Source organism: Musca autumnalis, unplaced genomic scaffold, assembly GCF_047663935.1.
Source record: "Musca autumnalis isolate F117 unplaced genomic scaffold, ASM4766393v1 scaffold_1, whole genome shotgun sequence".
NCBI lineage: Eukaryota > Metazoa > Arthropoda > Insecta > Diptera > Muscidae > Musca > Musca autumnalis.
This window is the reverse complement of record NW_027411644.1, coordinates 163,740,966-163,752,020: the sequence shown is the minus strand read 5'-3', so window position 1 is coordinate 163,752,020 and position 11,055 is coordinate 163,740,966. Positions and strand designations below refer to the sequence as shown.

The window sequence follows — 11,055 nt, the reverse complement described above, 5'->3', positions numbered from 1 at the left end:
TGATGCAATGATACATCTTCATTAAAGCAATGAAACTTCTTCATTGATGCAATGAAACCTCTTCATTAATGCAATGAAACCTCTTCATTAATGCAATGAAACCTCTTCATTAATGCAATGAAACCTCTTCATTAATACAATGAAACCTCTTCATTAATACAATGAACCTTTTTCATTAATGCAATGAAGTACTTTCATTAATATAATGAAATACTTTCATTAATACAATGAAATACTTTCATTAATGCAATGAAATATGTTCATTAGTGTAATGAAATACTTTCATTAATGCAATGAAGCCTTACGTTGGTTCAAATTCAATGATACATTTCATTGATGTAACGTAAGATTTCATTTATGTTATGAAGTGATTTCATACTAACGTAATACAAAAAAATTAAGTCAACTTTAAATATGTTTAATTCATTTTATTACAATTAGTTTTGACCATGTATACAATACGTCATTTTTAATTCCTTATGTATTAACTAAATACATTAATGATACCATTGGTAGTTGTCATCTCTAAGTAAAATTTAAAGAATAAACAATTTGTTACTAAATAACAAGTTTTCTACACAATAACTTACCTTAATATTTTGCCGCTCAGTGTGTACGTCCATGATGTTGGGATACAGCATACAAAATTCACATAAAACAACTGTACACATAAAAACTACATGCAAGAGTTTTAGTTTAATATTTCTATTTTCTTTTCACATTAAAGACTTCATACCTACTTTCAGCGAAGTTTATGATCCAATTGGGCGTTGCACCAGTAATTAAAATTGAAAATTAAAAAAATATTTGTAATTTATTTGTCTTTTGTCGCTGAACACCAAACTTTTGGAATTTTCTCCGTCATTCCACTCTTTTTTATATTTTCTATTGCTACATCTATTACAAAGAAAAACCCAAATAAATGAAAATTCACTTAACTAAACAAATGAATACATAAAACTTAACAGAAATAGTTTACCAATATTTGCATACTTACTTTTCTTAGTTAAAAACACGAATGTTAAAATTTTTATTCATCCGCACTTGGCGGCGTTATAAAGTCAACTAAAACAATGTTGTTGAAAATTTGCTGATCAACTTAAGCAATCGCTTATTGTTTTGACAGAGAGAAAGAAGGGTTGCTTTGTCTGATTTTGTTTTCTGCTTTTGAAACGCACATTCACACCACATAGCTGGAATTTTTTCCATAACAACAAAGAAATAAATAAAAGCAAAACAACTGAGAATAACATGCAGAGAGAATAAGTCTTGACACACAAGTAGAAAAATGAGACAAACCTGTTTTAATGAGCATGAATATGTATGTATATCAAAGCCAATCGCTGATAGTAAAGAATTCTTGAACAGTCATGCTCCTAGTGACGCTTCTGCAAATATTCATGCATAAATATGTATGTATGTATGTGATTCTATACACACATATGTATGTACGAGGCAGATTTCAAAATGTGTTCTGTTTATGATTGTGGGAAATTTAAAACATTTGTTTAATAAAGAAAAAATAATTATAGGAAAAATAATAGTATATGGGTGATAATATAGACAGATAAGATTTAATTATAACAGACCTTTTTTCATTCCGCAAAATAGTATTGGGGACTTCAGAAATGTTTCGTTTCTTTAATGAAACTGTTTCATTTAATTAATGAAACTATTTCATTTATTCCATGAAGCTGTTTCATTTATTCAAAGAAACTGTTTCGCTTATTTAATGAAACTATATCATTAATTTTTGGAGCCAACAAATAACATCAAATATATCAAATTTTCCACCAATTTCTTAAAAGATGTTTGCGTACTAGTTTTTTAAAGCACATACTATTTAGATAAGTTTCAATACTCACATATTTTTCTAAATTTAAAGAAATAAAAAGTTTCATTACATCAATGAAATCCGTTTCATTTATTCAATGAAACCAAAAATCATTAAAATTTAGTTAACGTAAATTTCATTGTATTAATGTAACATTTCATAGCATCAATGAAAAATAATCAATGAAACCCGTTCATTGATACAACGAAGCATTTTTCTTTCAGTGTATTCATGGAAATAGCTATGTGTCTTGTATATGTACATATATGACAGTTAACGACAATTTAGCTGGACGAATTCAAACTATTTATCTCCAATTGGTTATATCAATGAAGTCCCGTCTAATTTTGATATCAATGCCAATATTCGGCACCGTTTTTATGAAAAAGTCATATCTGGTACGAACAGAGGCTGAATTATTATATTTATTCACATTTTCTTTTATATTTTTTATTTTTTATATTAGCTTGTAAGTTTATTTGAGTTTTTAACGCTCGCAAAATTGTATTCCCGGGAGCAAGGAATTATTTTTCACATCATTATTATTGTACAACAATTATTATTCATATATATCTTAAAGCATGGTGCTGTAACATACCAACACTTATTGTAAATTTGGACAACACATTATAATCTTATAGTACTACGTTTATATATAGCCAGATTTAACAAACCAACTGGGTTTCAAATGTCAATTCCTTTTCGTATACGTCAAATAAATTCTCATTAAGAAGGTTAACCCTGTAAAATGCTATAATATAAACATGGCCTTAAGTATTACTTACTTACTTACTTAGTTGGCCCATTACAGAACATTTGTTCCATAGACCGAACTAAGAAAAGATCTCCATTCCTCTCTGTTTTTCGCTTGACTTTTTGGAATACCGCGCCTTTCCATTTCTTCATCCACTTTTATGCTCCATCGAAGCTTAGGCCTGCCGATTCTGCGTGCACCGCCATGTGGCATGTATTCATATGCCTTTTTAGCGGGTTCAATCGTTGCATCTCGATACGTTTAACTATATTCATGTCTTTGTATAGCTTATAGAGCTCGTGGTTCATACGACGTCGATATTCACCGTCAACGCAAATCGACCCGTAGATCTTTCGAAGAATTTTCCTCTCAAACACACCAAGCACTGCCTTATCTGCTTGCGCAAGTACCCATGCTTCGGAGCCATACATTAGCACGGGTAGTATCAGCGTTTTGTATAGTATTATTTTTGTTTGACGAGATGTGGCTTTGTTTTTAAATTGCTTACTTAGACCATAGTAGCATCTGTTGGCCAATACAATTCTTTTTCTTATTTCACAACTGATGTTGTTTGTTGTGTTTATGGCAGTGCCGAGGTAGACGAAGTCTTTAACTACCTCAAAATTGTAGGTACCAACTTCCACAGTTGGTCCGAGCTCTATGGACGCTTTGCGCGTCGACACCATCAATTTGGTCTTTTCGCCGTTTACCGCCAGACCCACTTTCCAGATTCTGTTTCAACCTTCCTAAAGGTATCAGTTACTTCCTTTACTGATCTCCCATGATGTCTATGTCATCAGCATAGGCAAGTAACATGTGGCTATTGGTGTAAATTGTGTCATTTCTTTTGACATTTGCATCTCGTATTACATTTTCCAGCAAAATGTTGAATAGGTCACACGAAAGGCTGTCTCCTTGTCTGAAACCTCTTTTGGTACAAAATTCTTCGGAGAGGTTTTTCCAATTTTAACTGAGGACCTAGTATCAGTTAAAGTCATCTTACAGAGCCGGATGAGCTTTGCGGGGATACCAAATTCAGACATTGCATGGAATACCTTTGATCGGAGGGGACTGTCGAATGCTGCTTTATAATCGACAAAAAGGTGAAATGTGTCGATCTGCATCTCTTGGGTCTTCTGTAGGATTTGCCGCAGGGTAAATATCTGGTCAATGGTGGACTTGCCAGGTCTAAAGCCACATTGGTATGGTCCAATTATTTCGTTGACCATTGGCTTTAGTCGTTCGCACAATATCCCTGACACTATCTTATAGGCAAAGGGAGAAGACTTATGCCCCTATAGTTGGAGCATACAGTCTTATCTCCTTTCTTGTGGACGGGACATAGGATGCTCATGTTCCAATCGTCGGGTACGCGTTCTTCCTGCCAGATGGTGCTAACTAGCTGATGCATACACCTTATCAGCGCGTCGCCTCCGGTTTTAAACAGCTCGGCTGGTAAGCCATCGGCTCCTGCTGCTTTATTATTCTTCAGCCTGTTGATTGCTGTTTTTACCTCATCTTGGCCGGGTGGTATACATTCTATACCATCTTCTGGGATTGGATCTGTGGTATCATCGTCTTCGCTACTATTGGATACCAGCAGATTGGAGAAATGTTCCTTCCATATCCTGAGCACGCTATCTGTATCTGTTACCAGATTACCTTGCTGGTCTCTACAGGAGGATGTGCCTGTACCAAAGCCATCTGTTTGATGTTTCACTCTTTGGTAGAATTTTCGGACTTCATTCTGGCTCCAGTACATCTCGATTTTTTCACACTCCCGCTTTTCCATTTCTCTCTTTTTCTTGCGGAAAAGACGTTTCTCTTCTTTCCTTTTCTCCCGATATCTCTCTCGTGCGCTACGCGTTGCCTTAAGTATTACTTCTAGCTATTTGTGCTCTGTAAAATTATAACGTTTCTAAAAAAAGGCTCAATAAATTAAACCTTAACCTTTAGCAAATATAGCGATTATAAAACAATAGGCCACCGAATTTCGTCTACACTAATATGACATGTTGGGCCACGGGACATTCCTGAAGATTTTCTGAAGATTGCATGAAATTAAGTTAGGTAGTTTTGGAAAAATAATGTATTGATTTCCAAGATTTAACATATTTAAAAAAAAGTGGGTCCGTTATTTTTGCTCCAATTAAATACGTAGGGTACACACAACCCCATTGCCTTCCAAAATGTATGCTGAAACCGAGAAGGTATGCTGAAACCGGAAGGTACCTCACCTCCTCGGAAATTCATAAAATATATATAACAACGGCAAACCTTGAGCTGTTGCTGCAAATTTCACGGAAATCGGTTCAGTATATTACATATTTAAAACAAGTAAGCAAATGCTATAGTCGCACGGGGCCGACCATGTGATACCCTACACCACAACCATCAAATTGTCAACGGTGGCAAAATATCCCTTAGTGTTGTTGGCGATATTTCCTGAGTATTTCAGCGAGGAGAAACGTCTCTACAAGTGGCAACTTAGGACACGCCGTTCGGACTCGGCGATAAAAACTAGGTCACATATCAATAACTTAATAACAAACCCTCCATTGTCTTTACTGGGATGTTTGTGGAAAAATGTATAAATTATAGATTTCTAAAAAAATATTCGAACATTGGAGAATTCACATTGATTAGCCCCTCCTGCTACATCTTCAAATTGTCTTTGAATATCAGGTTCCTTTTTGGAATACACCTAAAATAAATAAATATATATACCATGCCGTTTGGTATATTTGATAATTGGGAATATTGAAAATTTATTGAAGATCTATCGTCCAAAATTGTGCACTTGTACCTCTCATATGCTTCGAATATAGGTCATTGTGGGCATATATTGTGATATCTAAAATATATTTTATATCGGTAGAAATAACTACAAATTTTGCATGCAAACAAATTTATAAATCCCAAAATTATTCATATTCAATTACAAAGCAAAGAAGATAGTATAATTCAGCTGCGCTAACGGTAACACGAGTTTGATTCAAAATACGTGGAATCTGTAGGTATCGTAATATGGGGATATACCAAATCAATTTTAGTAAGCTAACTTCTGAGTTTTGGAAAAGTTTGAGAATTATTCTTTCAGAATAGTTGAAGCCGGCAGGGGTTTTTGGAACTTCTGGACTATTATCTCAGGAAGTATGACTTACCCCTGAAAAGGGACCAGAATAGGGACCGTGAAAAGAACCTACTTTAAAAAAACATTATCAAATAGATCCGATTCGAGTCCTCAAACTGCACTTTTCCGAAATTTTGTGTGGGAGGTACTCGAAGGACGGACCGATATAGTCCATATTCCAACCTGACACATGACTGGATGAAATAATACGATGTGTAGAGTTTCGACCAATCAGAAAATCCCCTTGGGAGTTATCTTGCGGATTTGCGGCGCAAGTACAATCTGCTGAAAAAAATTCAAAACGATTCGAGAGGACTCTTAAATTTCTCCTTTTCCGAATTTTGTGTGTGAGGTACCCTAAATTGTGGACCGATATAGTGTTACCCGATCTATATCTGGAAGGAATATATGGAAAGTTCGAAGCAAATCGATTTCTCACTTCGCCAGTTATCGTTCACACAATTTTTCGAAAACAATTTTTAACTTTTTTGGGGGAGATGTGGACCGACATAGCCTACATTCCAACTTAAACAAAGTTTGGGTAAAATATTACGATATATAAAATTTGGTTCTAATCGGAAGATCCGTTCGAAAATTATCGTCCGCACCAGCCAGCTAGACATTAAGAGAGACAGATGAACGGACAGGGCTTAATAGACTCCAAATTGTCTGAAACGAATTTCGTCCAAACATACTTGGTATATAAAACCAATATTTCGATGAGACACATCTTTGGTCGGATTTTGTTTGTATCCCCTTTACCCTAAATCCTAAGGTATAAAATAGGTGGGGTCGTTGCAATATTTGTTTAAAAAATCCAATTTGACAAATGAACTGAAAATTTCTCTGTCATGATAGAGACAATTTGTAGCATGGGAGGAAATTGTGGTTCTCTACACAAAACCCATTATATATTAGGCAGTAGGCCTGTTATCTAGCAGGCACATTATTGCAATTTGTATCAGGGGAAAGGTCAGTAGTTATTATTCCATATGTAGGCTACTTTGCCGGCATATGCCCTTCAGGAATTATAATATGGATCAAAAATAAAATTTGTATATTTTTCATACAAAAGTAATGGTCTATGTCACCCGCTAAATAATATCAGATCATCATGCATTTTCTTCTACCTAAACTCTTACCTCGTGCAAAATTTCGTGACTATTGAGCTATAATTGCGACCTCTAGAGTGTAAATTACTACACTACAAACAAAAAACTGGATATATTAGGCTGTAGCTCTGTTATCTGATCACGTACATCAACGTAATCGACATCAGTGCCAAGGTCAAGAGATCGTCTTCCAAATATTACTCACAAGCGAAGAATGTGTCTTTCAGGAACAAAGATATAAGCTGTATATTAAAAATTTTTACAATTTTCACACAAAAGTTCTGGTCCATTTAACCCTCTAAATATAATCTGATCGGCATCTCAAATAGCAAGCTACTTCTCTGTCATATTCTCTTACCATATTTAAAATTTCGCGTTGATCGGACTATTATTGCGACCTATGTTTTTGATCCATTTCACCCGCTAAATATTTCACGATCATCTCCAACAAAAATAGGGATCTATTCTGGTCCGAGCCCGACCTCCATGCAAAATTTCGTGACGATCGGTCCATAATTTCGGCCTGGAGTTTGATTACAATTTATAATGGACAGACGGACGTCGAGATATGAAGATTTATATACCACATTGGGGGTCTCCGACGAATATTTAGCGGTGTTACATGAAGTTTTAACAAAACAAACTTATAATACCCTTTCCACATAGTGGTGTAGGGTATAAAAAGCAGGCGTGGTCGGATTTTTGGCCCCAAAGAAGTACTTAGAATGAAGATTAATTCGTTATTTTGTAAACCTATACATTCGTAATTTTTGCAAACTTAGCGTTTTCCATAAAAAACTAAGTAGGTAAGATCGGAGACACTACAACAATTGTCTCGCAAATATTTTTTCAAACCGATACATTCGTAATTATTCTAAATATAGCTTTTTTAAAAAATAGGGTATAGGAGAAGTACCACGCCACCACCGAAGTTCAACTAATTTGTAGCCTATTTTCACCGGGGCCATCCCTGTACATTTCCTGGCAATTTCAGGAAAATCAGTTCAGTAGTTTTTGTAGAAAAGATTAAATTTTAAAATTGAAAAAAGTGGGCGTAAAAGTGGGCGTGGTCAAATTTTCTTTACATAAAACCTAAGTTGGGTTATGACGAACTTTTCAAAAAAAGAATTATCCAATTCTGTCCAGACGTTTTCAACTGATGCCATTACGACACTTGAGGTACCCTTAGGGAGGACCGATATGTGCCATTTTAGAAGTTAAACTAAATTTTAACAAAATATTCAAGTGATATCGTCTTAGCATTTTAGTGAAATTTTTTAAATATTGGGGAGAAGTACCGGAATTTGTGGACCGGTATTGCCCCATGAAACTAAGTTTGGTTATAATATGAAGAAAACCAAATGTTGGACCAAATCGATTGAACAATTCAAGAGTTATCGTACTCTCCGACCGCCACATATCGTCGGTGTCATGCTTAAGTGTTCCATACGCCATTTTTGACATTTTGAGTTACAGGTACCTCTCAAAGTTTTCAACCCTCTATCTATATCTCTCATAGTTTTCGAGATATAGAAATGTCAATATATTCCATATCCACTTTGTACGCAAAAAATCTGCTTTTTTGTTCCATATCCATAAAGTCCGGCGTATGGAACAAAAGAACTTTGAACTTTTTGTTCCATATCCATACCGTTTGGCGTATGGAACAAAAAAAGACAAAAACGAATTGTTCCTCACAAAAAATTATGGCGTTTGGAACAAACAATTACCCAATTTTGTCAAGTTACGAACAATGTGGCGTATGGAACAAATTGTTTTAAAGGACTAGGTTTAAAAACTGAAGAAGAGTAGTTTTTAAATCAAGATATTTTAAAATGTTGTATTGTTATATCGTCGCTTTACTTTCTCAACCTCGTACCTTAGAAATATTCGATTTTGAGTTTTTAATATCAAACGATAGCTATTTCTGATTTACATCATGCAAAAAATTATTTTCTTAATATATTGCCGCGGTTCTGAAATATTAATAAAATATATTCTCGTATCTCATTCACTTATATTTTCATACCTGCATCAAACTCGTATCTTAATACCTGTAGTTTTTAAACTGTTAGACCGCATTGAAACTAACCCTGTAGGAAGTGTGGGGTCATGTGTTGACATGTCGCCACTTTGTCTATTAATATGGTGACAAAGTCAATACTTTGTCACCAGGTTGTCAACTATTGATACCTTTACCTTAATAAGAAGAAGCATTGTGTATATTGACAGATGATAGCCCAACGAAGCATTTTTTTTTTATTTTCTTAATTGTTTGGCGTAAAATCAGTTTTGCGGTTGGTGAAAAAAGTGTTTTTGTAAAAATCAATAAAATATCGTGAAAACTTAAAGCATATATTTTCAATAACAAGTATGAGCAAAAGAAAATATAAAAGACATGTGAAAAATAAACAATTCTATAGCAAAGTACGAATTCTGAGGCGACTAACAACATTTGTGGTGAAATTTCGACAATTAGACATTATGTGGAACCTTTAGAAAAGATTGTGGAGCCTTATGTATATATTGTCCCGTCTCGCTGGAAATGCTGAATGCAACTAAACATAACCCTGTAGGAAGTGTGGGGTCATGTGTTGACATGTCGCCACTTTGTCTACTAATATGGTGACAAAGTCAATACTTTGTCACCAGGTTGTCAACTATTGATACCTTTACCTTAATAAGAAGAAGCATTGTGTATATTGACAGATGATAGCCCAACGAAGCATTTTTTTTTATTTTCTTAATTGTTTGGCGTAAAATCAGTTTTGCGGTTGGTGAAAAAAGTGTTTTTGTAAAAATCAATAAAATATCGTGAAAACTTAAAGCATATATTTTCAATAACAAGTATGAGCAAAAGAAAATATAAAAGACATGTGAAAAATAAACAATTCTATAGCAAAGTACGAATTCTGAGGCGACTAACAACATTTGTGGTGAAATTTCGACAATTAGACATTATGTGGAACCTTTAGAAAAGATTGTGGAGCCTTATGTATATATTGTCCCGTCTCGCTGGAAATGCTGAATGCAACTAAACATAATAATGAATTACAATGTTGAAGAATTATTTGGCAGAAAATCGATTGTGAGATTTTTCCAATGTTATACAGCTGTAATAGGCAAGCAAATTTAAGGACATATTTTTTATTTATGTTTATTTATACATGTTTATTCTTTTCAATTCCTAGATGTTATATCAACATTCAGCGAATCGCCTGATAAAACGTTAAGTGCAACAGAAGAAGACTATTTTAAGCAGACAAGTCATTGGTGCGACTTGGCCAAGAAAATAAAACGAAAACGTTTTTTATTATTTATATGTTAAAATGTTTAAGCTGCCTTGAAAACATTGTCTTTATTTACTAATTTTTACTTATGTGGAATCTTTGGCTTAGCCATTTAAAAATATAAAAATACTGTAATACGCAATTTGTACATTTTTAGCATTTTCAATATTATTTGTTTTATTATTTAATGAAATAAAGTATTTAAACAAATGTGTAGCTTCATCTTCTTATTAAACGTACTATATAGCTGTTTTATCTATGAAAAGTTCCAAATAAGCTAAAAAATTTAGTATTGAAAATCTGGTACTATTGACTAACTACCTCCAATGTCTATACTGACTTACTACCTCCAATGTCTATACTGACTTACTACCTCCAATGTCTATACTGACTCACTACCTCCAATGTCAACACATGGTTCCTCAGGAACTACTGACTTACTATTGACTTACTAGTTCCATTGTCAGTACTGACTTTCGAATGACACGTTCATACAAAATGTCTATAGGAAATTACATTAGTTGTCTACAGTTTGTCAGTAGTACTGTTGACAATGTCAGTAGTAAGTCAGTATAGATTCACTATTAACATTTCCTACAGGGAAGTAATTTCTGTCGCAGAAATACACAGCTAATCGCAATGTATATTACCATACTTATTTGTAGTATAATGAAAACAAGAATTGGCGAAACTGAATTGCCCTGGTGTGAGCACAAAGTCAATTTTTAAAGAAAAATCGTAACAAAGTTAAAAAAATAGTCTCTGCAAATAATGTCATGGGAGTTCCGTCATTTACAGTTTTTTTAGTATTTTTAGTACTTCGGGAATAAAAAGCATAATTTCTATTTAGTTCTGAATTTTGTTTTGCTTTGTGAATATCTGCTCCTGAGGAATTTTTGATTTTTATTGAAAATGAGTGATACGATCGCTCT

General features: G+C 34.1%; 1 long non-coding RNA gene across 1 annotated transcript; it reads right to left on the bottom strand.

Moving 5' to 3' along the window:
* Nucleotides 1-610: 610 nt before the first annotated feature.
* LOC141390937 (uncharacterized) lies at nucleotides 611-1,053 on the bottom strand. The gene is made up of 3 exons (XR_012409525.1): nucleotides 998-1,053; nucleotides 741-897; nucleotides 611-676 (listed from the first exon to the last, which is right to left on the bottom strand). It is a non-coding gene; the product is annotated as an uncharacterized lncRNA (long non-coding RNA).
* Between the last annotated feature and the right edge of the window lie 10,002 nt (nucleotides 1,054-11,055).